General features: G+C 37.9%; 52 non-coding genes across 52 annotated transcripts; all 52 read right to left on the bottom strand.

Annotated features, from left to right (window-relative positions):
• Positions 1-2: 2 nt before the first annotated feature.
• trnam-cau (transfer RNA methionine (anticodon CAU)) lies at positions 3-75 on the bottom strand. The gene has a single exon. It is a non-coding gene; the product is annotated as a tRNA-Met (tRNA).
• A 266-nt stretch (positions 76-341) lies between these two features.
• trnam-cau (transfer RNA methionine (anticodon CAU)) lies at positions 342-415 on the bottom strand. Its single transcript has one exon. It is a non-coding gene; the product is annotated as a tRNA-Met (tRNA).
• A 281-nt stretch (positions 416-696) lies between these two features.
• trnam-cau (transfer RNA methionine (anticodon CAU)) lies at positions 697-769 on the bottom strand. Its single transcript has one exon. It is a non-coding gene; the product is annotated as a tRNA-Met (tRNA).
• A 612-nt stretch (positions 770-1,381) lies between these two features.
• On the bottom strand, positions 1,382-1,454 carry trnam-cau (transfer RNA methionine (anticodon CAU)). Its single transcript has one exon. It is a non-coding gene; the product is annotated as a tRNA-Met (tRNA).
• Positions 1,455-1,720: 266 nt separating this feature from the next.
• trnam-cau (transfer RNA methionine (anticodon CAU)) lies at positions 1,721-1,793 on the bottom strand. The gene has a single exon. It is a non-coding gene; the product is annotated as a tRNA-Met (tRNA).
• Positions 1,794-2,075: 282 nt separating this feature from the next.
• trnam-cau (transfer RNA methionine (anticodon CAU)) lies at positions 2,076-2,148 on the bottom strand. Its single transcript has one exon. It is a non-coding gene; the product is annotated as a tRNA-Met (tRNA).
• A 271-nt stretch (positions 2,149-2,419) lies between these two features.
• trnam-cau (transfer RNA methionine (anticodon CAU)) lies at positions 2,420-2,492 on the bottom strand. The gene has a single exon. It is a non-coding gene; the product is annotated as a tRNA-Met (tRNA).
• A 271-nt stretch (positions 2,493-2,763) lies between these two features.
• trnam-cau (transfer RNA methionine (anticodon CAU)) lies at positions 2,764-2,836 on the bottom strand. The gene has a single exon. It is a non-coding gene; the product is annotated as a tRNA-Met (tRNA).
• A 271-nt stretch (positions 2,837-3,107) lies between these two features.
• Positions 3,108-3,180, bottom strand: trnam-cau (transfer RNA methionine (anticodon CAU)). The gene has a single exon. It is a non-coding gene; the product is annotated as a tRNA-Met (tRNA).
• A 270-nt stretch (positions 3,181-3,450) lies between these two features.
• Positions 3,451-3,523, bottom strand: trnam-cau (transfer RNA methionine (anticodon CAU)). Its single transcript has one exon. It is a non-coding gene; the product is annotated as a tRNA-Met (tRNA).
• A 271-nt stretch (positions 3,524-3,794) lies between these two features.
• On the bottom strand, positions 3,795-3,867 carry trnam-cau (transfer RNA methionine (anticodon CAU)). Its single transcript has one exon. It is a non-coding gene; the product is annotated as a tRNA-Met (tRNA).
• A 271-nt stretch (positions 3,868-4,138) lies between these two features.
• Positions 4,139-4,211, bottom strand: trnam-cau (transfer RNA methionine (anticodon CAU)). Its single transcript has one exon. It is a non-coding gene; the product is annotated as a tRNA-Met (tRNA).
• A 271-nt stretch (positions 4,212-4,482) lies between these two features.
• On the bottom strand, positions 4,483-4,555 carry trnam-cau (transfer RNA methionine (anticodon CAU)). Its single transcript has one exon. It is a non-coding gene; the product is annotated as a tRNA-Met (tRNA).
• Positions 4,556-4,826: 271 nt separating this feature from the next.
• Positions 4,827-4,899, bottom strand: trnam-cau (transfer RNA methionine (anticodon CAU)). The gene has a single exon. It is a non-coding gene; the product is annotated as a tRNA-Met (tRNA).
• A 282-nt stretch (positions 4,900-5,181) lies between these two features.
• Positions 5,182-5,254, bottom strand: trnam-cau (transfer RNA methionine (anticodon CAU)). The gene has a single exon. It is a non-coding gene; the product is annotated as a tRNA-Met (tRNA).
• A 282-nt stretch (positions 5,255-5,536) lies between these two features.
• trnam-cau (transfer RNA methionine (anticodon CAU)) lies at positions 5,537-5,609 on the bottom strand. Its single transcript has one exon. It is a non-coding gene; the product is annotated as a tRNA-Met (tRNA).
• A 271-nt stretch (positions 5,610-5,880) lies between these two features.
• trnam-cau (transfer RNA methionine (anticodon CAU)) lies at positions 5,881-5,953 on the bottom strand. Its single transcript has one exon. It is a non-coding gene; the product is annotated as a tRNA-Met (tRNA).
• A 271-nt stretch (positions 5,954-6,224) lies between these two features.
• On the bottom strand, positions 6,225-6,297 carry trnam-cau (transfer RNA methionine (anticodon CAU)). Its single transcript has one exon. It is a non-coding gene; the product is annotated as a tRNA-Met (tRNA).
• Positions 6,298-6,563: 266 nt separating this feature from the next.
• Positions 6,564-6,636, bottom strand: trnam-cau (transfer RNA methionine (anticodon CAU)). The gene has a single exon. It is a non-coding gene; the product is annotated as a tRNA-Met (tRNA).
• A 282-nt stretch (positions 6,637-6,918) lies between these two features.
• Positions 6,919-6,991, bottom strand: trnam-cau (transfer RNA methionine (anticodon CAU)). The gene has a single exon. It is a non-coding gene; the product is annotated as a tRNA-Met (tRNA).
• A 271-nt stretch (positions 6,992-7,262) lies between these two features.
• On the bottom strand, positions 7,263-7,335 carry trnam-cau (transfer RNA methionine (anticodon CAU)). Its single transcript has one exon. It is a non-coding gene; the product is annotated as a tRNA-Met (tRNA).
• A 271-nt stretch (positions 7,336-7,606) lies between these two features.
• trnam-cau (transfer RNA methionine (anticodon CAU)) lies at positions 7,607-7,679 on the bottom strand. Its single transcript has one exon. It is a non-coding gene; the product is annotated as a tRNA-Met (tRNA).
• Positions 7,680-8,000: 321 nt separating this feature from the next.
• trnam-cau (transfer RNA methionine (anticodon CAU)) lies at positions 8,001-8,073 on the bottom strand. The gene has a single exon. It is a non-coding gene; the product is annotated as a tRNA-Met (tRNA).
• Positions 8,074-8,355: 282 nt separating this feature from the next.
• On the bottom strand, positions 8,356-8,428 carry trnam-cau (transfer RNA methionine (anticodon CAU)). Its single transcript has one exon. It is a non-coding gene; the product is annotated as a tRNA-Met (tRNA).
• A 271-nt stretch (positions 8,429-8,699) lies between these two features.
• trnam-cau (transfer RNA methionine (anticodon CAU)) lies at positions 8,700-8,772 on the bottom strand. The gene has a single exon. It is a non-coding gene; the product is annotated as a tRNA-Met (tRNA).
• A 321-nt stretch (positions 8,773-9,093) lies between these two features.
• Positions 9,094-9,166, bottom strand: trnam-cau (transfer RNA methionine (anticodon CAU)). Its single transcript has one exon. It is a non-coding gene; the product is annotated as a tRNA-Met (tRNA).
• A 278-nt stretch (positions 9,167-9,444) lies between these two features.
• trnam-cau (transfer RNA methionine (anticodon CAU)) lies at positions 9,445-9,517 on the bottom strand. The gene has a single exon. It is a non-coding gene; the product is annotated as a tRNA-Met (tRNA).
• A 282-nt stretch (positions 9,518-9,799) lies between these two features.
• Positions 9,800-9,872, bottom strand: trnam-cau (transfer RNA methionine (anticodon CAU)). Its single transcript has one exon. It is a non-coding gene; the product is annotated as a tRNA-Met (tRNA).
• Positions 9,873-10,150: 278 nt separating this feature from the next.
• On the bottom strand, positions 10,151-10,223 carry trnam-cau (transfer RNA methionine (anticodon CAU)). The gene has a single exon. It is a non-coding gene; the product is annotated as a tRNA-Met (tRNA).
• Positions 10,224-10,494: 271 nt separating this feature from the next.
• On the bottom strand, positions 10,495-10,567 carry trnam-cau (transfer RNA methionine (anticodon CAU)). The gene has a single exon. It is a non-coding gene; the product is annotated as a tRNA-Met (tRNA).
• Positions 10,568-10,838: 271 nt separating this feature from the next.
• Positions 10,839-10,911, bottom strand: trnam-cau (transfer RNA methionine (anticodon CAU)). Its single transcript has one exon. It is a non-coding gene; the product is annotated as a tRNA-Met (tRNA).
• A 271-nt stretch (positions 10,912-11,182) lies between these two features.
• trnam-cau (transfer RNA methionine (anticodon CAU)) lies at positions 11,183-11,255 on the bottom strand. The gene has a single exon. It is a non-coding gene; the product is annotated as a tRNA-Met (tRNA).
• A 282-nt stretch (positions 11,256-11,537) lies between these two features.
• trnam-cau (transfer RNA methionine (anticodon CAU)) lies at positions 11,538-11,610 on the bottom strand. Its single transcript has one exon. It is a non-coding gene; the product is annotated as a tRNA-Met (tRNA).
• A 332-nt stretch (positions 11,611-11,942) lies between these two features.
• trnam-cau (transfer RNA methionine (anticodon CAU)) lies at positions 11,943-12,015 on the bottom strand. Its single transcript has one exon. It is a non-coding gene; the product is annotated as a tRNA-Met (tRNA).
• Positions 12,016-12,293: 278 nt separating this feature from the next.
• Positions 12,294-12,366, bottom strand: trnam-cau (transfer RNA methionine (anticodon CAU)). Its single transcript has one exon. It is a non-coding gene; the product is annotated as a tRNA-Met (tRNA).
• Positions 12,367-12,637: 271 nt separating this feature from the next.
• Positions 12,638-12,710, bottom strand: trnam-cau (transfer RNA methionine (anticodon CAU)). The gene has a single exon. It is a non-coding gene; the product is annotated as a tRNA-Met (tRNA).
• Positions 12,711-12,981: 271 nt separating this feature from the next.
• On the bottom strand, positions 12,982-13,054 carry trnam-cau (transfer RNA methionine (anticodon CAU)). Its single transcript has one exon. It is a non-coding gene; the product is annotated as a tRNA-Met (tRNA).
• Positions 13,055-13,336: 282 nt separating this feature from the next.
• Positions 13,337-13,409, bottom strand: trnam-cau (transfer RNA methionine (anticodon CAU)). Its single transcript has one exon. It is a non-coding gene; the product is annotated as a tRNA-Met (tRNA).
• A 332-nt stretch (positions 13,410-13,741) lies between these two features.
• trnam-cau (transfer RNA methionine (anticodon CAU)) lies at positions 13,742-13,814 on the bottom strand. The gene has a single exon. It is a non-coding gene; the product is annotated as a tRNA-Met (tRNA).
• A 278-nt stretch (positions 13,815-14,092) lies between these two features.
• On the bottom strand, positions 14,093-14,165 carry trnam-cau (transfer RNA methionine (anticodon CAU)). The gene has a single exon. It is a non-coding gene; the product is annotated as a tRNA-Met (tRNA).
• Positions 14,166-14,447: 282 nt separating this feature from the next.
• Positions 14,448-14,520, bottom strand: trnam-cau (transfer RNA methionine (anticodon CAU)). Its single transcript has one exon. It is a non-coding gene; the product is annotated as a tRNA-Met (tRNA).
• A 278-nt stretch (positions 14,521-14,798) lies between these two features.
• trnam-cau (transfer RNA methionine (anticodon CAU)) lies at positions 14,799-14,871 on the bottom strand. The gene has a single exon. It is a non-coding gene; the product is annotated as a tRNA-Met (tRNA).
• A 271-nt stretch (positions 14,872-15,142) lies between these two features.
• Positions 15,143-15,215, bottom strand: trnam-cau (transfer RNA methionine (anticodon CAU)). Its single transcript has one exon. It is a non-coding gene; the product is annotated as a tRNA-Met (tRNA).
• Positions 15,216-15,486: 271 nt separating this feature from the next.
• Positions 15,487-15,559, bottom strand: trnam-cau (transfer RNA methionine (anticodon CAU)). The gene has a single exon. It is a non-coding gene; the product is annotated as a tRNA-Met (tRNA).
• A 260-nt stretch (positions 15,560-15,819) lies between these two features.
• On the bottom strand, positions 15,820-15,892 carry trnam-cau (transfer RNA methionine (anticodon CAU)). The gene has a single exon. It is a non-coding gene; the product is annotated as a tRNA-Met (tRNA).
• A 321-nt stretch (positions 15,893-16,213) lies between these two features.
• trnam-cau (transfer RNA methionine (anticodon CAU)) lies at positions 16,214-16,286 on the bottom strand. Its single transcript has one exon. It is a non-coding gene; the product is annotated as a tRNA-Met (tRNA).
• A 278-nt stretch (positions 16,287-16,564) lies between these two features.
• trnam-cau (transfer RNA methionine (anticodon CAU)) lies at positions 16,565-16,637 on the bottom strand. The gene has a single exon. It is a non-coding gene; the product is annotated as a tRNA-Met (tRNA).
• Positions 16,638-16,919: 282 nt separating this feature from the next.
• On the bottom strand, positions 16,920-16,992 carry trnam-cau (transfer RNA methionine (anticodon CAU)). Its single transcript has one exon. It is a non-coding gene; the product is annotated as a tRNA-Met (tRNA).
• A 278-nt stretch (positions 16,993-17,270) lies between these two features.
• trnam-cau (transfer RNA methionine (anticodon CAU)) lies at positions 17,271-17,343 on the bottom strand. The gene has a single exon. It is a non-coding gene; the product is annotated as a tRNA-Met (tRNA).
• A 271-nt stretch (positions 17,344-17,614) lies between these two features.
• trnam-cau (transfer RNA methionine (anticodon CAU)) lies at positions 17,615-17,687 on the bottom strand. Its single transcript has one exon. It is a non-coding gene; the product is annotated as a tRNA-Met (tRNA).
• A 271-nt stretch (positions 17,688-17,958) lies between these two features.
• Positions 17,959-18,031, bottom strand: trnam-cau (transfer RNA methionine (anticodon CAU)). Its single transcript has one exon. It is a non-coding gene; the product is annotated as a tRNA-Met (tRNA).
• Positions 18,032-18,302: 271 nt separating this feature from the next.
• On the bottom strand, positions 18,303-18,375 carry trnam-cau (transfer RNA methionine (anticodon CAU)). Its single transcript has one exon. It is a non-coding gene; the product is annotated as a tRNA-Met (tRNA).
• Positions 18,376-18,575: the final 200 nt, after the last annotated feature.

An 18,575-nucleotide genomic window follows, 5' to 3' on the forward strand; every position in this document is an offset into this window, starting at 1 on the left:
AATGCCCCGTGTGAGGATCGAACTCACGACCTTCAGATTATGAGACTGACGCGCTACCTACTGCGCTAACGAGGCCCTTCTTGTAAAAATGTCCAAAAAGAAGAAAAAAAAATATTGATACCGAACATCAAATTTTTGAAACCACCTTGCCAAAATATATGTATGGTCTGAAATTCTACAACCCCTGAGACAAAAAGATTGATTTCATTCTAAAGTAATACATATCGATATGGACCTTAAGATGTGGTATCCACCTTGACAAAAGTATGTATTGTGTGAAAGTCCAGAACGACAGTGAATTCATTTTCACCTTCAGCCAACACTCTTTTTAAAAGCTTTGCTGACCCGTGTGAGGATCGAACTCACGACCTTCAGATTATGAGACTGACGCGCTACCTACTGCGCTAACGAGGCCCTTCTTTCAAAAGTGTCCAAAAATAAGAAAAAAAAATATTGATACCGAACATCAAATTTTGACACTGATGTTGAAACCACCGTGCCAAAATATATGTATGGTCTGAAATTCTACAACCCCTGAGACAAAAAGATAGATTTCATTCTAAAGTAATACATATCGATATGGATCTTAAGATGTGGTATCCACCTTGACAAAAGTATGTATTGTGTGAAAGTCCAAAACGACAGTGAACTAATTTTCACTTCATCTTCAGCCAACACTCTTTTTAAAAGCTTTGCTGCCCCGTGTGAGGATCGAACTCACGACCTTCAGATTATGAGACTGACGCGCTACCTACTGCGCTAACGAGGCCCTTCTTGTAAAAATGTCCAAAAAGAAGAAAAAAAAATATTGATACCGAACATCAAATTTTTGAAACCACCTTGCCAAAATATATGTATGGTCTGAAATTCTACAACCCCTGAGACAAAAAGATTGATTTCATTCTAAAGTAATACATATCGATATGGACCTTAAGATGTGGTATCCACCTTGACAAAAGTATGTATTGTGTGAAAGTCCAGAACAACAGTGAATTCATTTTCACCTTCAGCCAACACTCTTTTTAAAAGCTTTGCTGGCCCGTGTGAGGATCGAACTCACGACCTTCAGATTATGAGACTGATGCGCTACCTACTAACGAGGCCCTTCATGTAAAAATGTCCAAAAAGAAGAAAAAAAAATATTGATACCGAACATCAAATTTTGACACTGATGTTGAAACCACCGTTCCAAAATATATGTATGGTCTGAAATTCTATAACCCCTGAGACAAAAAGATTGATTTCATTCTAAAGTAATACATATCGATATGGACCTTAAGATGTGGCATCCACCTTGACAAAAGTACGTATTGTGTGAAAGTCCAGAACGACAGAAAATTAATTTTCACTTCAGCCAACACTGTTTTTTTAAAAGCTTTGCTGCCCCGTGTGAGGATCGAACTCACAACCTTCAGATTATGAGACTGACGCGCTACCTACTGCGCTAACGAGGCCCTTCTTGTAAAAATGTCCAAAAAGAAGAAAAAAAAATATTGATACCGAACATCAAATTTTTGAAACCACCTTGCCAAAATATATGTATGGTCTGAAATTCTACAACCCCTGAGACAAAAAGATTGATTTCATTCTAAAGTAATACATATCGATATGGACCTTAAGATGTGGTATCCACCTTGACAAAAGTATGTATTGTGTGAAAGTCCAGAACGACAGTGAATTCATTTTCACCTTCAGCCAACACTTGTTTTAAAAGCTTTGCTGCCCCGTGTGAGGATCGAACTCACGACCTTCAGATTATGAGACTGACGCGCTACCTACTGCGCTAACGAGGCCCTACTTTCAAAAGTGTCCAAAAATAAGAAAAAAAAATATTGATACCGAACATCAAATTTTGACACTGATGTTGAAACCACCGTGCCAAAATATATGTATGGTCTGAAATTCTACAACCCCTGAGACAAAAAGATAGATTTCATTCTAAAGTAATACATATCGATATGGACCTTAAGATGTGGTATCCACCTTGACAAAAGTATGTATTGTGTGAAAGTCCAGAACAACAGTGAATTCATTTTCACTTCATCTTCAGCCAACACTCTTTTTAAAAGTTTTGCTGCCCCGTGTGAGGATCGAACTCACGACCTTCAGATTATGAGACTGACGCGCTACCTACTGCGCTAACGAGGCCCTTCTTTCAAAAGTGTCCAAAAATAAGAAAAAAAAATATCGATACCGAACATCAAATTTTTGAAACCACCGTGCCAAAATATATGTATGGTCTGAAATTCTACAACCCCTGAGACAAAAAGATAGATTTCATTCTAAAGTAATACATATCGATATGGACCTTAAGATGTGGTATCCACCTTGACAAAAGTATGTATTGTGTGAAAGTCCAGAACGACAGTGAATTAATTTTCACTTCATCTTCAGCCAACACTCTTTTTAAAAGCTTTGCTGCCCCGTGTGAGGATCGAACTCACGACCTTCAGATTATGAGACTGACGCGCTACCTACTGCGCTAACGAGGCCCTTCTTTCAAAAGTGTCCAAAAATAAGAAAAAAAAATATCGATACCGAACATCAAATTTTTGAAACCACCGTGCCAAAATATATGTATGGTCTGAAATTCTACAACCCCTGAGACAAAAAGATTGATTTCATTCTAAAGTAATACATATCGATATGGACCTTAAGATGTGGTATCCACCTTGACAAAAGTATGTATTGTGTGAAAGTCCAGAACAACAGTGAATTCATTTTCACTTCATCTTCAGCCAACACTCTTTTTAAAAGTTTTGCTGCCCCGTGTGAGGATCGAACTCACGACCTTCAGATTATGAGACTGACGCGCTACCTACTGCGCTAACAAGGCCCTTCTTTCAAAAGTGTCCAAAAATAAGAAAAAAAAATATCGATACCGAACATCAAATTTTTGAAACCACCGTGCCAAAATATATGTATGGTCTGAAATTCTACAACCCCTGAGACAAAAAGATAGATTTCATTCTAAAGTAATACATATCGATATGGACCTTAAGATGTGGTATCCACCTTGACAAAAGTATGTATTGTGTGAAAGTCCAGAACGACAGACAATTCATTTTCACTTCATCTTCAGCCAACACTCTTTTTAAAAGCTTTGCTGCCCCGTGTGAGGATCGAACTCACGACCTTCAGATTATGAGACTGACGCGCTACCTACTGCGCTAACGAGGCCCTTCTTGTAAAAATGTCCAAAAAGAAGAAAAAAAAATATTGATACCGAACATCAAATTTTTGAAACCACCGTGCCAAAATATATGTATGGTCTGAAATTCTACAACCCTGAGACAAAAAGATTGATTTCATTCTAAAGTAATACATATCGATATGGACCTTAAGATGTGGTATCCACCTTGACAAAAGTATGTATTGTGTGAAAGTCCAGAACAACAGTGAATTCATTTTCACTTCATCTTCAGCCAACACTCTTTTTAAAAGCTTTGCTGCCCCGTGTGAGGATCGAACTCACGACCTTCAGATTATGAGACTGACGCGCTACCTACTGCGCTAACGAGGCCCTTCTTTCAAAAGTGTCCAAAAATAAGAAAAAAAAATATCGATACCGAACATCAAATTTTTGAAACCACCGTGCCAAAATATATGTATGGTCTGAAATTCTACAACCCCTGAGACAAAAAGATAGATTTCATTCTAAAGCAATACATATCGATATGGACCTTAAGATGTGGTATCCACCTTGACAAAAGTATGTATTGTGTGAAAGTCCAGAACAACAGTGAATTCATTTTCACTTCATCTTCAGCCAACACTCTTTTTAAAAGCTTTGCTGCCCCGTGTGAGGATCGAACTCACGACCTTCAGATTATGAGACTGACGCTCTACCTACTGCGCTAACGAGGCCCTTCTTTCAAAAGTGTCCAAAAATAAGAAAAAAAAATATCGATACCGAACATCAAATTTTTGAAACCACCGTGCCAAAATATATGTATGGTCTGAAATTCTACAACCCCTGAGACAAAAAGATAGATTTCATTCTAAAGTAATACATATCGATATGGACCTTAAGATGTGGTATCGACCTTGACAAAAGTATATATTGTGTGAAAGTCCAGAACGACAGTGAATTCATTTTCACTTCATCTTCAGCCAACACTCTTTTTAAAAGCTTTGCTGCCCCGTGTGAGGATCGAACTCACGACCTTCAGATTATGAGACTGACGCTCTACCTACTGCGCTAACAAGGCCCTTCTTTCAAAAGTGTCCAAAAATAAGAAAAAAAAATATCGATACCGAACATCAAATTTTTGAAACCACCGTGCCAAAATATATGTATGGTCTGAAATTCTACAACCCCTGAGACAAAAAGATAGATTTCATTCTAAAGTAATACATATCGATATGGACCTTAAGATGTGGTATCCACCTTGACAAAAGTATGTATTGTGTGAAAGTCCAGAACGACAGTGAATTCATTTTCACTTCATCTTCAGCCAACACTCTTTTTAAAAGTTTTGCTGCCCCGTGTGAGGATCGAACTCACGACCTTCAGATTATGAGACTGACGCGCTACCTACTGCGCTAACGAGGCCCTTCTTGCAAAAATGTCCAAAAAGAAGGAAAAAAAATATCGATACCGAACATCAAATTTTTGAAACCACCGTGCCAAAATATATGTATGGTCTGAAATTCTACAACCCCTGAGACAAAAAGATAGATTTCATTCTAAAGTAATACATATCGATATGGACCTTAAGATGTGGTATCCACCTTGACAAAAGTATGTATTGTGTGAAAGTCCAGAACGACAGTGAATTAATTTTCACTTCATCTTCAGCCAACACTCTTTTTAAAAGCTTTGCTGCCCCGTGTGAGGATCGAACTCACGACCTTCAGATTATGAGACTGACGCGCTACCTACTGCGCTAACGAGGCCCTTCATGTAAAAATGTCCAAGAAGAACAAAAAAAAATATTGATACCGAACATCAAATTTTGACACTGATGTTGGAACCACCGTTCCAAAATATATGTATGGTCTGAAATTCTACAACCCCTGAGACAAAAAGATTGATTTCATTCTAAAGTAATACATATCGATATGGACCTTAAGATGAGGTATCCACCTTGACAAAAGTATGTATTGTGTGAAAGTCCAGAAAGACAGTGAATTAATTTTCACTTCATCTTCAGCCAACACTCTTTTTAAAAGCTTTGCTGCCCCGTGTGAGGATCGAACTCACGACCTTCAGATTATGAGACTGACGCGCTACCTACTGCGCTAACGAGGCCCTTCTTGCAAAAATGTCCAAAAAGAAGAAAAAAAAATATTGATACCGAACATCAAATTTTGACACTGATGTTGAAACCACCGTTCCAAAATATATGTATGGTCTGAAATTCTACAACCCCTGAGACAAAAAGATTGATTTCATTCTAAAGTAATACATATCGATATGGACCTTAAGATGTGGTATCCACCTTGACAAAAGTATGTATTGTGTGAAAGTCCAGAACAACAGTGAATTCATTTTCACTTCATCTTCAGCCAACACTCTTTTTAAAAGCTTTGCTGCCCCGTGTGAGGATCGAACTCACGACCTTTAGATTATGAGACTGACGCGCTACCTACTGCGCTAACGAGGCCCTTCTTTCAAAAGTGTCCAAAAATAAGAAAAAAAAATATCGATACCGAACATCAAATTTTTGAAACCACCGTGCCAAAATATATGTATGGTCTGAAATTCTACAACCCCTGAGACAAAAAGATAGATTTCATTCTAAAGTAATACATATCGATATGGACCTTAAGATGTGGTATCCACCTTGACAAAAGTATGTATTGTGTGAAAGTCCAGAACGACAGTGAATTAATTTTCACTTCATCTTCAGCCAACACTCTTTTTAAAAGCTTTGCTGCCCCGTGTGAGGATCCAACTCACGACCTTCAGATTATGAGACTGACACGCTACCTACTGCGCTAACGAGGCCCTCCTTCCAAAAATGTCCAAAAAGAAGAAAAAAAAATATTGATACCGAACATCAAATTTTTGAAACCACCGTGCCAAAATATATGTATGGTCTGAAATTCTACAACCCCTGAGACAAAAAGATTGATTTCATTCTAAAGTAATACATATCGATATGGACCTTAAGATGTGGTATCCACCTTGACAAAAGTATGTATTGTGTGAAAGTCCAGAACGACAGTGAATTCATTTTTACTTCATCTTCAGCCAACACTCTTTTTAAAAGCTTTGCTGCCCCGTGTGAGGATCGAACTCACGACCTTCAGATTATGAGACTGACGCGCTACCTACTGCGCTAACGAGGCCCTTCTTGCAAAAATGTCCAAAAAGAAGGAAAAAAGATATTGATACCGAACATCAAATTTTTTAAACCACCGTGCCAAAATATATGTATGGTCTGAAATTCTACAACCCCTGAGACAAAAAGATTGATTTCATTCTAAAGTAATACATATCGATATGGACCTTAAGATGTGGTATCCACCTTGACAAAAGTATGTATTGTGTGAAAGTCCAGAACGACAGTGAATTCATTTTCACCTTCAGCCAACACTTGTTTTAAAAGCTTTGCTGCCCCGTGTGAGGATCGAACTCACGACCTTCAGATTATGAGACTGACGCGCTACCTACTGCGCTAACGAGGCCCTACTTTCAAAAGTGTCCAAAAATAAGAAAAAAAAATATTGATACCGAACATCAAATTTTGACACTGATGTTGAAACCACCGTGCCAAAATATATGTATGGTCTGAAATTCTACAACCCCTGAGACAAAAAGATTGATTTCATTCTAAAGTAATACATATCGATATGGACCTTAAGATGTGGTATCCACCTTGACAAAAGTATGTATTGTGTGAAAGTCCAGAACGACAGTGAATTCATTTTCACTTCATCTTCAGCCAACACTCTTTTTAAAGGCTTTGCTGCCCCGTGTGAGGATCGAACTCACGACCTTCAGATTATGAGACTGACGCGCTACCTACTGCGCTAACGAGGCCCTTCTTTCAAAAGTGTCCAAAAATAAGAAAAAAAAATATTGATACCGAACATCAAATTTTTGAAACCACCGTGCCAAAATATATGTATGGTCTGAAATTCTACAACCCCTGAGACAAAAAGATTGATTTCATTCTAAAGTAATACATATCGATATGGACCTTAAGATGAGGTATCCACCTTGACAAAAGTATGTATTGTGTGAAAGTCCAGAAAGACAGTGAATTAATTTTCACTTCATCTTCAGCCAACACTCTTTTTAAAAGCTTTGCTGCCCCGTGTGAGGATCGAACTCACGACCTTCAGATTATGAGACTGACGCGCTACCTACTGCGCTAACGAGGCCCTTCTTGTAAAAATGTCCAAAAAGAAGAAAAAAAAATATTGATACCGAACATCAAATTTTTGAAACCACCGTGCCAAAATATATGTATGGTCTGAAATTCTACAACCCCTGAGACAAAAAGATTGATTTCATTCTAAAGTAATACATATCGATATGGACCTTAAGATGTGGTATCCACCTTGACAAAAGTATGTATTGTGTGAAAGTCCAGAACAACAGTGAATTCATTTTCACTTCATCTTCAGCCAACACTCTTTTTAAATGCTTTGCTGCCCCGTGTGAGGATCGAACTCACGACCTTCAGATTATGAGACTGACGCGCTACCTACTGCGCTAACGAGGCCCTTCTTGTAAAAATGTCCAAAAAGAAGAAAAAAAAATATTGATACCGAACATCAAATTTTTGAAACCACCGTGCCAAAATATATGTATGGTCTGAAATTCTACAACCCCTGAGACAAAAAGATTGATTTCATTCTAAAGTAATACATATCGATATGGACCTTAAGATGTGGTATCCACCTTGACAAAAGTAATACATATCGATATGGACCTTAAGATGAGGTATCCACCTTGACAAAAGTAGGTATTGTGTGAAAGTCCAGAAAGACAGTGAATTAATTTTCACTTCATCTTCAGCCAACACTCTTTTTAAAAGCTTTGCTGCCCTGTGTGAGGATCGAACTCACGACCTTCAGATTATGAGACTGACGCGCTACCTACTGCGCTAACGAGGCCCTTCTTGCAAAAATGTCCAAAAAGAAGAAAAAAAAATATTGATACCGAACATCAAATTTTGACACTGATGTTGAAACCACCGTTCCAAAATATATGTATGGTCTGAAATTCTACAACCCCTGAGACAAAAAGATTGATTTCATTCTAAAGTAATACATATCGATATGGACCTTAAGATGTGGTATCCACCTTGACAAAAGTATGTATTGTGTGAAAGTCCAGAACGACAGTGAATTCATTTTCACTTCATCTTCAGCCAACACTCTTTTTAAAAGCTTTGCTGCCCCGTGTGAGGATCGAACTCACGACCTTCAGATTATGAGACTGACGCGCTACCTACTGCGCTAACGAGGCCCTTCTTGTAAAAATGTCCAAAAAGAAGAAAAAAAAATATTGATACCGAACATCAAATTTTTGAAACCACCGTGCCAAAATATATGTATGGTCTGAAATTCTACAACCCCTGAGACAAAAAGATTGATTTCATTCTAAAGTAATACATATCGATATGGACCTTAAGATGTGGTATCCACCTTGACAAAAGTATGTATTGTGTGAAAGTCCAGAACAACAGTGAATTCATTTTCACTTCATCTTCAGCCAACACTCTTTTTAAATGCTTTGCTGCCCCGTGTGAGGATCGAACTCACGACCTTCAGATTATGAGACTGACGCGCTACCTACTGCGCTAACGAGGCCCTTCTTGTAAAAATGTCCAAAAAGAAGAAAAAAAAATATTGATACCGAACATCAAATTTTTGAAACCACCGTGCCAAAATATATGTATGGTCTGAAATTCTACAACCCCTGAGACAAAAAGATTGATTTCATTCTAAAGTAATACATATCGATATGGACCTTAAGATGTGGTATCCACCTTGACAAAAGTAATACATATCGATATGGACCTTAAGATGAGGTATCCACCTTGACAAAAGTAGGTATTGTGTGAAAGTCCAGAAAGACAGTGAATTAATTTTCACTTCATCTTCAGCCAACACTCTTTTTAAAAGCTTTGCTGCCCTGTGTGAGGATCGAACTCACGACCTTCAGATTATGAGACTGACGCGCTACCTACTGCGCTAACGAGGCCCTTCTTGCAAAAATGTCCAAAAAGAAGAAAAAAAAATATTGATACCGAACATCAAATTTTGACACTGATGTTGAAACCACCGTGCCAAAATATATGTATGGTCTGAAATTCTACAACCCCTGAGACAAAAAGATTGATTTCATTCTAAAGTAATACATATCGATATGGACCTTAAGATGTGGTATCCACCTTGACAAAAGTATGTATTGTGTGAAAGTCCAGAACGACAGAGAATTAATTTTCACTTCATCCAACACTGTCTTTTTAAAAGCTTTGCTGCCCCGTGTGAGGATCGAACTCACGACCTTCAGATTATGAGACTGACGCGCTACCTACTGCGCTAACGAGGCCCTTCACGTAAAAATGTCCAAGAAGAACAAAAAAAAATATTGATACCGAACATCAAATTTTGACACTGATGTTGGAACCACCGTTCCAAAATATATGTCTGGTCTGAAATTCTACAACCCCTGAGACAAAAAGATTGATTTCATTCTAAAGTAATACATATCGATATGGACCTTAAGATGAGGTATCCACCTTGACAAAAGTATGTATTGTGTGAAAGTCCAGAAAGACAGTGAATTAATTTTCACTTCATCTTCAGCCAACACTCTTTTTAAAAGCTTTGCTGCCCCGTGTGAGGATCGAACTCACGACCTTCAGATTATGAGACTGACGCGCTACCTACTGCACTAACGAGGCCCTTCTTGCAAAAATGTCCAAAAAGAAGAAAAAAAAATATTGATACCGAACATCAAATTTTGACACTGATGTTGAAACCACCGTTCCAAAATATATGTATGGTCTGAAATTCTACAACCCCTGAGACAAAAAGATTGATTTCATTCTAAAGTAATACATATCGATATGGACCTTAAGATGTGGTATCCACCTTGACAAAAGTATGTATTGTGTGAAAGTCCAGAACGACAGAGAATTAATTTTCACTTCATCCAACACTGTCTTTTTAAAAGCTTTGCTGCCCCGTGTGAGGATCGAACTCAGGACCTTCAGATTATGAGACTGACGCGCTACCTACTGCGCTAACGAGGCCCTTCTTGTAAAAATGTCCAAAAAGAAGAAAAAAAAATATTGATACCGAACATCAAATTTTTGAAACCACCGTGCCAAAATATATGTATGGTCTGAAATTCTACAACCCCTGAGACAAAAAGATAGATTTCATTCTAAAGTAATACATATCGATATGGACCTTAAGATTTGGTATCCACCTTGACAAAAGTATGTATTGTGTGAAAGTCCAGAACGACAGTGAATTCATTTTCACTTCATCTTCAGCCAACACTCTTTTTAAAAGCTTTGCTGCCCCGTGTGAGGATCGAACTCACGACCTTCAGATTATGAGACTGACGCGCTACCTACTGCGCTAACGAGGCCCTTCTTTCAAAAGTGTCCAAAAATAAGAAAAAAAAATATCGATACCGAACATCAAATTTTTGAAACCACCGTGCCAAAATATATGTATGGTCTGAAATTCTACAACCCCTGAGACAAAAAGATAGATTTCATTCTAAAGTAATACATATCGATATGGACCTTAAGATGTGGTATCCACCTTGACAAAAGTATGTATTGTGTGAAAGTCCAGAACGACAGTGAATTCATTTTCACTTCATCTTCAGCCAACACTCTTTTTAAAAGTTTTGCTGCCCCGTGTGAGGATCGAACTCACGACCTTCAGATTATGAGACTGACGCGCTACCTACTGCGCTAACGAGGCCCTTCTTGCAAAAATGTCCAAAAAGAAGGAAAAAAAATATCGATACCGAACATCAAATTTTTGAAACCACCGTGCCAAAATATATGTATGGTCTGAAATTCTACAACCCCTGAGACAAAAAGATTGATTTCATTCTAAAGTAATACATATCGATATGGACCTTAAGATGTGGTATCCACCTTGACAAAAGTATGTATTGTGTGTAAGTCCAGAACAACAGTGAATTCATTTTCACTTCATCTTCAGCCAACACTCTTTTTAAAAGCTTTGCTGCCCCGTGTGAGGATCGAACTCACGACCTTCAGATTATGAGACTGACGCGCTACCTACTGCGCTAACGAGGCCCTTCTTTCAAAAGTGTCCAAAAAGAAGAAAAAAAAATATTGATACCGAACATCAAATTTTGACACTGATGTTGAAACCACCGTTCCAAAATATATGTATGGTCTGAAATTCTACAACCCCTGAGACAAAAAGATAGATTTCATTCTAAAGTAATACATATCGATATGGACCTTAAGATGTGGTATCCACCTTGACAAAAGTATGTATTGTGTGAAAGTCCAGAACGACAGTGAATTAATTTTCACTTCATCTTCAGCCAACACTCTTTTTAAAAGCTTTGCTGCCCCGTGTGAGGATCGAACTCACGACCTTCAGATTATGAGACTGACACGCTACCTACTGCGCTAACGAGGCCCTTCTTGCAAAAATGTCCAAAAAGAAGAAAAAAAAATATTGATACCGAACATCAAATTTTGACACTGATGTTGAAACCACCGTTCCAAAATATATGTATGGTCTGAAATTCTACAACCCCTGAGACAAAAAGATTGATTTCATTCTAAAGTAATACATATCGATATGGACCTTAAGATGTGGTATCCACCTTGACAAAAGTAATACATATCGATATGGACCTTAAGATGAGGTATCCACCTTGACAAAAGTAGGTATTGTGTGAAAGTCCAGAAAGACAGTGAATTAATTTTCACTTCATCTTCAGCCAACACTCTTTTTAAAAGCTTTGCTGCCCTGTGTGAGGATCGAACTCACGACCTTCAGATTATGAGACTGACGCGCTACCTACTGCGCTAACGAGGCCCTTCTTGCAAAAATGTCCAAAAAGAAGAAAAAAAAATATTGATACCGAACATCAAATTTTGACACTGATGTTGAAACCACCGTGCCAAAATATATGTATGGTCTGAAATTCTACAACCCCTGAGACAAAAAGATTGATTTCATTCTAAAGTAATACATATCGATATGGACCTTAAGATGTGGTATCCACCTTGACAAAAGTATGTATTGTGTGAAAGTCCAGAACGACAGAGAATTAATTTTCACTTCATCCAACACTGTCTTTTTAAAAGCTTTGCTGCCCCGTGTGAGGATCGAACTCACGACCTTCAGATTATGAGACTGACGCGCTACCTACTGCGCTAACGAGGCCCTTCTTTCAAAAGTGTCCAAAAATAAGAAAAAAAAATATCGATACCGAACATCAAATTTTTGAAACCACCGTGCCAAAATATATGTATGGTCTGAAATTCTACAACCCCTGAGACAAAAAGATAGATTTCATTCTAAAGTAATACATATCGATATGGACCTTAAGATGTGGTATCCACCTTGACAAAAGTATGTATTGTGTGAAAGTCCAGAACGACAGTGAATTCATTTTCACTTCATCTTCAGCCAACACTCTTTTTAAAAGTTTTGCTGCCCCGTGTGAGGATCGAACTCACGACCTTCAGATTATGAGACTGACGCGCTACCTACTGCGCTAACGAGGCCCTTCTTGCAAAAATGTCCAAAAAGAAGGAAAAAAAATATCGATACCGAACATCAAATTTTTGAAACCACCGTGCCAAAATATATGTATGGTCTGAAATTCTACAACCCCTGAGACAAAAAGATTGATTTCATTCTAAAGTAATACATATCGATATGGACCTTAAGATGTGGTATCCACCTTGACAAAAGTATGTATTGTGTGTAAGTCCAGAACAACAGTGAATTCATTTTCACTTCATCTTCAGCCAACACTCTTTTTAAAAGCTTTGCTGCCCCGTGTGAGGATCGAACTCACGACCTTCAGATTATGAGACTGACGCGCTACCTACTGCGCTAACGAGGCCCTTCTTTCAAAAGTGTCCAAAAAGAAGAAAAAAAAATATTGATACCGAACATCAAATTTTGACACTGATGTTGAAACCACCGTTCCAAAATATATGTATGGTCTGAAATTCTACAACCCCTGAGACAAAAAGATAGATTTCATTCTAAAGTAATACATATCGATATGGACCTTAAGATGTGGTATCCACCTTGACAAAAGTATGTATTGTGTGAAAGTCCAGAACGACAGTGAATTAATTTTCACTTCATCTTCAGCCAACACTCTTTTTAAAAGCTTTGCTGCCCCGTGTGAGGATCGAACTCACGACCTTCAGATTATGAGACTGACACGCTACCTACTGCGCTAACGAGGCCCTTCTTGCAAAAATGTCCAAAAAGAAGAAAAAAAAATATTGATACCGAACATCAAATTTTGACACTGATGTTGAAACCACCGTTCCAAAATATATGTATGGTCTGAAATTCTACAACCCCTGAGACAAAAAGATTGATTTCATTCTAAAGTAATACATATCGATATGGACCTTAAGATGTGGTATCCACCTTGACAAAAGTAATACATATCGATATGGACCTTAAGATGAGGTATCCACCTTGACAAAAGTAGGTATTGTGTGAAAGTCCAGAAAGACAGTGAATTAATTTTCACTTCATCTTCAGCCAACACTCTTTTTAAAAGCTTTGCTGCCCTGTGTGAGGATCGAACTCACGACCTTCAGATTATGAGACTGACGCGCTACCTACTGCGCTAACGAGGCCCTTCTTGCAAAAATGTCCAAAAAGAAGAAAAAAAAATATTGATACCGAACATCAAATTTTGACACTGATGTTGAAACCACCGTGCCAAAATATATGTATGGTCTGAAATTCTACAACCCCTGAGACAAAAAGATTGATTTCATTCTAAAGTAATACATATCGATATGGACCTTAAGATGTGGTATCCACCTTGACAAAAGTATGTATTGTGTGAAAGTCCAGAACGACAGAGAATTAATTTTCACTTCATCCAACACTGTCTTTTTAAAAGCTTTGCTGCCCCGTGTGAGGATCGAACTCACGACCTTCAGATTATGAGACTGACGCGCTACCTACTGCGCTAACGAGGCCCTTCACGTAAAAATGTCCAAGAAGAACAAAAAAAAATATTGATACCGAACATCAAATTTTGACACTGATGTTGGAACCACCGTTCCAAAATATATGTCTGGTCTGAAATTCTACAACCCCTGAGACAAAAAGATTGATTTCATTCTAAAGTAATACATATCGATATGGACCTTCAGATGAGGTATCCACCTTGACAAAAGTATGTATTGTGTGAAAGTCCAGAAAGACAGTGAATTAATTTTCACTTCATCTTCAGCCAACACTCTTTTTAAAAGCTTTGCTGCCCCGTGTGAGGATCGAACTCACGACCTTCAGATTATGAGACTGACGCGCTACCTACTGCACTAACGAGGCCCTTCTTGCAAAAATGTCCAAAAAGAAGAAAAAAAAATATTGATACCGAACATCAAATTTTGACACTGATGTTGAAACCACCGTTCCAAAATATATGTATGGTCTGAAATTCTACAACCCCTGAGACAAAAAGATTGATTTCATTCTAAAGTAATACATATCGATATGGACCTTAAGATGTGGTATCCACCTTGACAAAAGTATGTATTGTGTGAAAGTCCAGAACGACAGAGAATTAATTTTCACTTCATCCAACACTGTCTTTTTAAAAGCTTTGCTGCCCCGTGTGAGGATCGAACTCACGACCTTCAGATTATGAGACTGACGCGCTACCTACTGCGCTAACGAGGCCCTTCTTGTAAAAATGTCCAAAAAGAAGAAAAAAAAATATTGATACCGAACATCAAATTTTTGAAACCACCGTGCCAAAATATATGTATGGTCTGAAATTCTACAACCCCTGAGACAAAAAGATAGATTTCATTCTAAAGTAATACATATCGATATGGACCTTAAGATTTGGTATCCACCTTGACAAAAGTATGTATTGTGTGAAAGTCCAGAACGACAGTGAATTCATTTTCACTTCATCTTCAGCCAACACTCTTTTTAAAAGCTTTGCTGCCCCGTGTGAGGATCGAACTCAGGACCTTCAGATTATGAGACTGACGCGCTACCTACTGCGCTAACGAGGCCCTTCTTGTAAAAATGTCCAAAAAGAAGAAAAAAAAATATTGATACCGAACATCAAATTTTTGAAACCACCGTGCCAAAATATATGTATGGTCTGAAATTCTACAACCCCTGAGACAAAAAGATTGATTTCATTCTAAAGTAATACATATCGATATGGACCTTAAGATGAGGTATCCACCTTGACAAAAGTATGTATTGTGTGAAAGTCCAGAAAGACAGTGAATTAATTTTCACTTCATCTTCAGCCAACACTCTTTTTAAAAGCTTTGCTGCCCCGTGTGAGGATCGAACTCACGACCTTCAGATTATGAGACTGACGCGCTACCTACTGCGCTAACGAGGCCCTTCTTGTAAAAATGTCCAAAAAGAAGAAAAAAAAATATTGATACCGAACATCAAATTTTTGAAACCACCGTGCCAAAATATATGTATGGTCTGAAATTCTACAACCCCTGAGACAAAAAGATTGATTTCATTCTAAAGTAATACATATCGATATGGACCTTAAGATGTGGTATCCACCTTGACAAAAGTATGTATTGTGTGAAAGTCCAGAACAACAGTGAATTCATTTTCAGCCAACACTCTTTTTAAATGCTTTGCTGCCCCGTGTGAGGATCGAACTCACGACCTTCAGATTATGAGACTGACGCGCTACCTACTGCGCTAACGAGGCCCTTCTTGTAAAAATGTCCAAAAAGAAGAAAAAAAAATATTGATACCGAACATCAAATTTTTGAAACCACCGTGCCAAAATATATGTATGGTCTGAAATTCTACAACCCCTGAGACAAAAAGATTGATTTCATTCTAAAGTAATACATATCGATATGGACCTTAAGATGTGGTATCCACCTTGACAAAAGTAATACATATCGATATGGACCTTAAGATGAGGTATCCACCTTGACAAAAGTAGGTATTGTGTGAAAGTCCAGAAAGACAGTGAATTAATTTTCACTTCATCTTCAGCCAACACTCTTTTTAAAAGCTTTGCTGCCCTGTGTGAGGATCGAACTCACGACCTTCAGATTATGAGACTGACGCGCTACCTACTGCGCTAACGAGGCCCTTCTTGCAAAAATGTCCAAAAAGAAGAAAAAAAAATATTGATACCGAACATCAAATTTTGACACTGATGTTGAAACCACCGTGCCAAAATATATGTATGGTCTGAAATTCTACAACCCCTGAGACAAAAATATTGATTTCATTCTAAAGTAATACATATCGATATGGACCTTAAGATGTGGTATCCACCTTGACAAAAGTATGTATTGTGTGAAAGTCCAGAACGACAGAGAATTAATTTTCACTTCATCCAACACTGTCTTTTTAAAAGCTTTGCTGCCCCGTGTGAGGATCGAACTCACGACCTTCAGATTATGAGACTGACGCGCTACCTACTGCGCTAACGAGGCCCTTCACGTAAAAATGTCCAAGAAGAACAAAAAAAAATATTGATACCGAACATCAAATTTTGACACTGATGTTGGAACCACCGTTCCAAAATATATGTCTGGTCTGAAATTCTACAACCCCTGAGACAAAAAGATTGATTTCATTCTAAAGTAATACATATCGATATGGACCTTAAGATGAGGTATCCACCTTGACAAAAGTATGTATTGTGTGAAAGTCCAGAAAGACAGTGAATTAATTTTCACTTCATCTTCAGCCAACACTCTTTTTAAAAGCTTTGCTGCCCCGTGTGAGGATCGAACTCACGACCTTCAGATTATGAGACTGACGCGCTACCTACTGCACTAACGAGGCCCTTCTTGCAAAAATGTCCAAAAAGAAGAAAAAAAAATATTGATACCGAACATCAAATTTTGACACTGATGTTGAAACCACCGTTCCAAAATATATGTATGGTCTGAAATTCTACAACCCCTGAGACAAAAAGATTGATTTCATTCTAAAGTAATACATATCGATATGGACCTTAAGATGTGGTATCCACCTTGACAAAAGTATGTATTGTGTGAAAGTCCAGAACGACAGAGAATTAATTTTCACTTCATCCAACACTGTCTTTTTAAAAGCTTTGCTGCCCCGTGTGAGGATCGAACTCACGACCTTCAGATTATGAGACTGACGCGCTACCTACTGCGCTAACGAGGCCCTTCTTGTAAAAATGTCCAAAAAGAAGAAAAAAAAATATTGATACCGAACATCAAATTTTTGAAACCACCGTGCCAAAATATATGTATGGTCTGAAATTCTACAACCCCTGAGACAAAAAGATAGATTTCATTCTAAAGTAATACATATCGATATGGACCTTAAGATTTGGTATCCACCTTGACAAAAGTATGTATTGTGTGAAAGTCCAGAACGACAGTGAATTCATTTTCACTTCATCTTCAGCCAACACTCTTTTTAAAAGCTTTGCTGCCCCGTGTGAGGATCGAACTCAGGACCTTCAGATTATGAGACTGACGCGCTACCTACTGCGCTAACGAGGCCCTTCTTGTAAAAATGTCCAAAAAGAAGAAAAAAAAATATTGATACCGAACATCAAATTTTTGAAACCACCGTGCCAAAATATATGTATGGTCTGAAATTCTACAACCCCTGAGACAAAAAGATTGATTTCATTCTAAAGTAATACATATCGATATGGACCTTAAGATGAGGTATCCACCTTGACAAAAGTATGTATTGTGTGAAAGTCCAGAAAGACAGTGAATTAATTTTCACTTCATCTTCAGCCAACACTCTTTTTAAAAGCTTTGCTGCCCCGTGTGAGGATCGAACTCACGACCTTCAGATTATGAGACTGACGCGCTACCTACTGCGCTAACGAGGCCCTTCTTGTAAAAATGTCCAAAAAGAAGAAAAAAAAATATTGATACCGAACATCAAATTTTTGAAACCACCGTGCCAAAATATATGTATGGTCTGAAATTCTACAACCCCTGAGACAAAAAGATTGATTTCATTCTAAAGTAATACATATCGATATGGGCCTTAAGATGTGGTATCCACCTTGACAAAAGTATGTATTGTGTGAAAGTCCAGAACAACAGTGAATTAATTTTCACTTCATCTTCAGCCAACACTCTTTTTAAATGCTTTGCTGCCCCGTGTGAGGATCGAACTCACGACCTTCAGATTATGAGACTGACGCGCTACCTACTGCGCTAACGAGGCCCTTCTTGTAAAAATGTCCAAAAAGAAGAAAAAAAAATATTGATACCGAACATCAAATTTTTGAAACCACCGTGCCAAAATATATGTATGGTCTGAAATTCTACAACCCCTGAGACAAAAAGATTGATTTCATTCTAAAGTAATACATATCGATATGGACCTTAAGATGTGGTATCCACCTTGACAAAAGTATGTATTGT

The sequence above is a fragment of the Oncorhynchus clarkii genome, chromosome 13 (genome assembly GCF_045791955.1).
Source record: "Oncorhynchus clarkii lewisi isolate Uvic-CL-2024 chromosome 13, UVic_Ocla_1.0, whole genome shotgun sequence".
In the NCBI taxonomy this organism is placed as follows: Eukaryota; Metazoa; Chordata; class Actinopteri; order Salmoniformes; family Salmonidae; genus Oncorhynchus; species Oncorhynchus clarkii.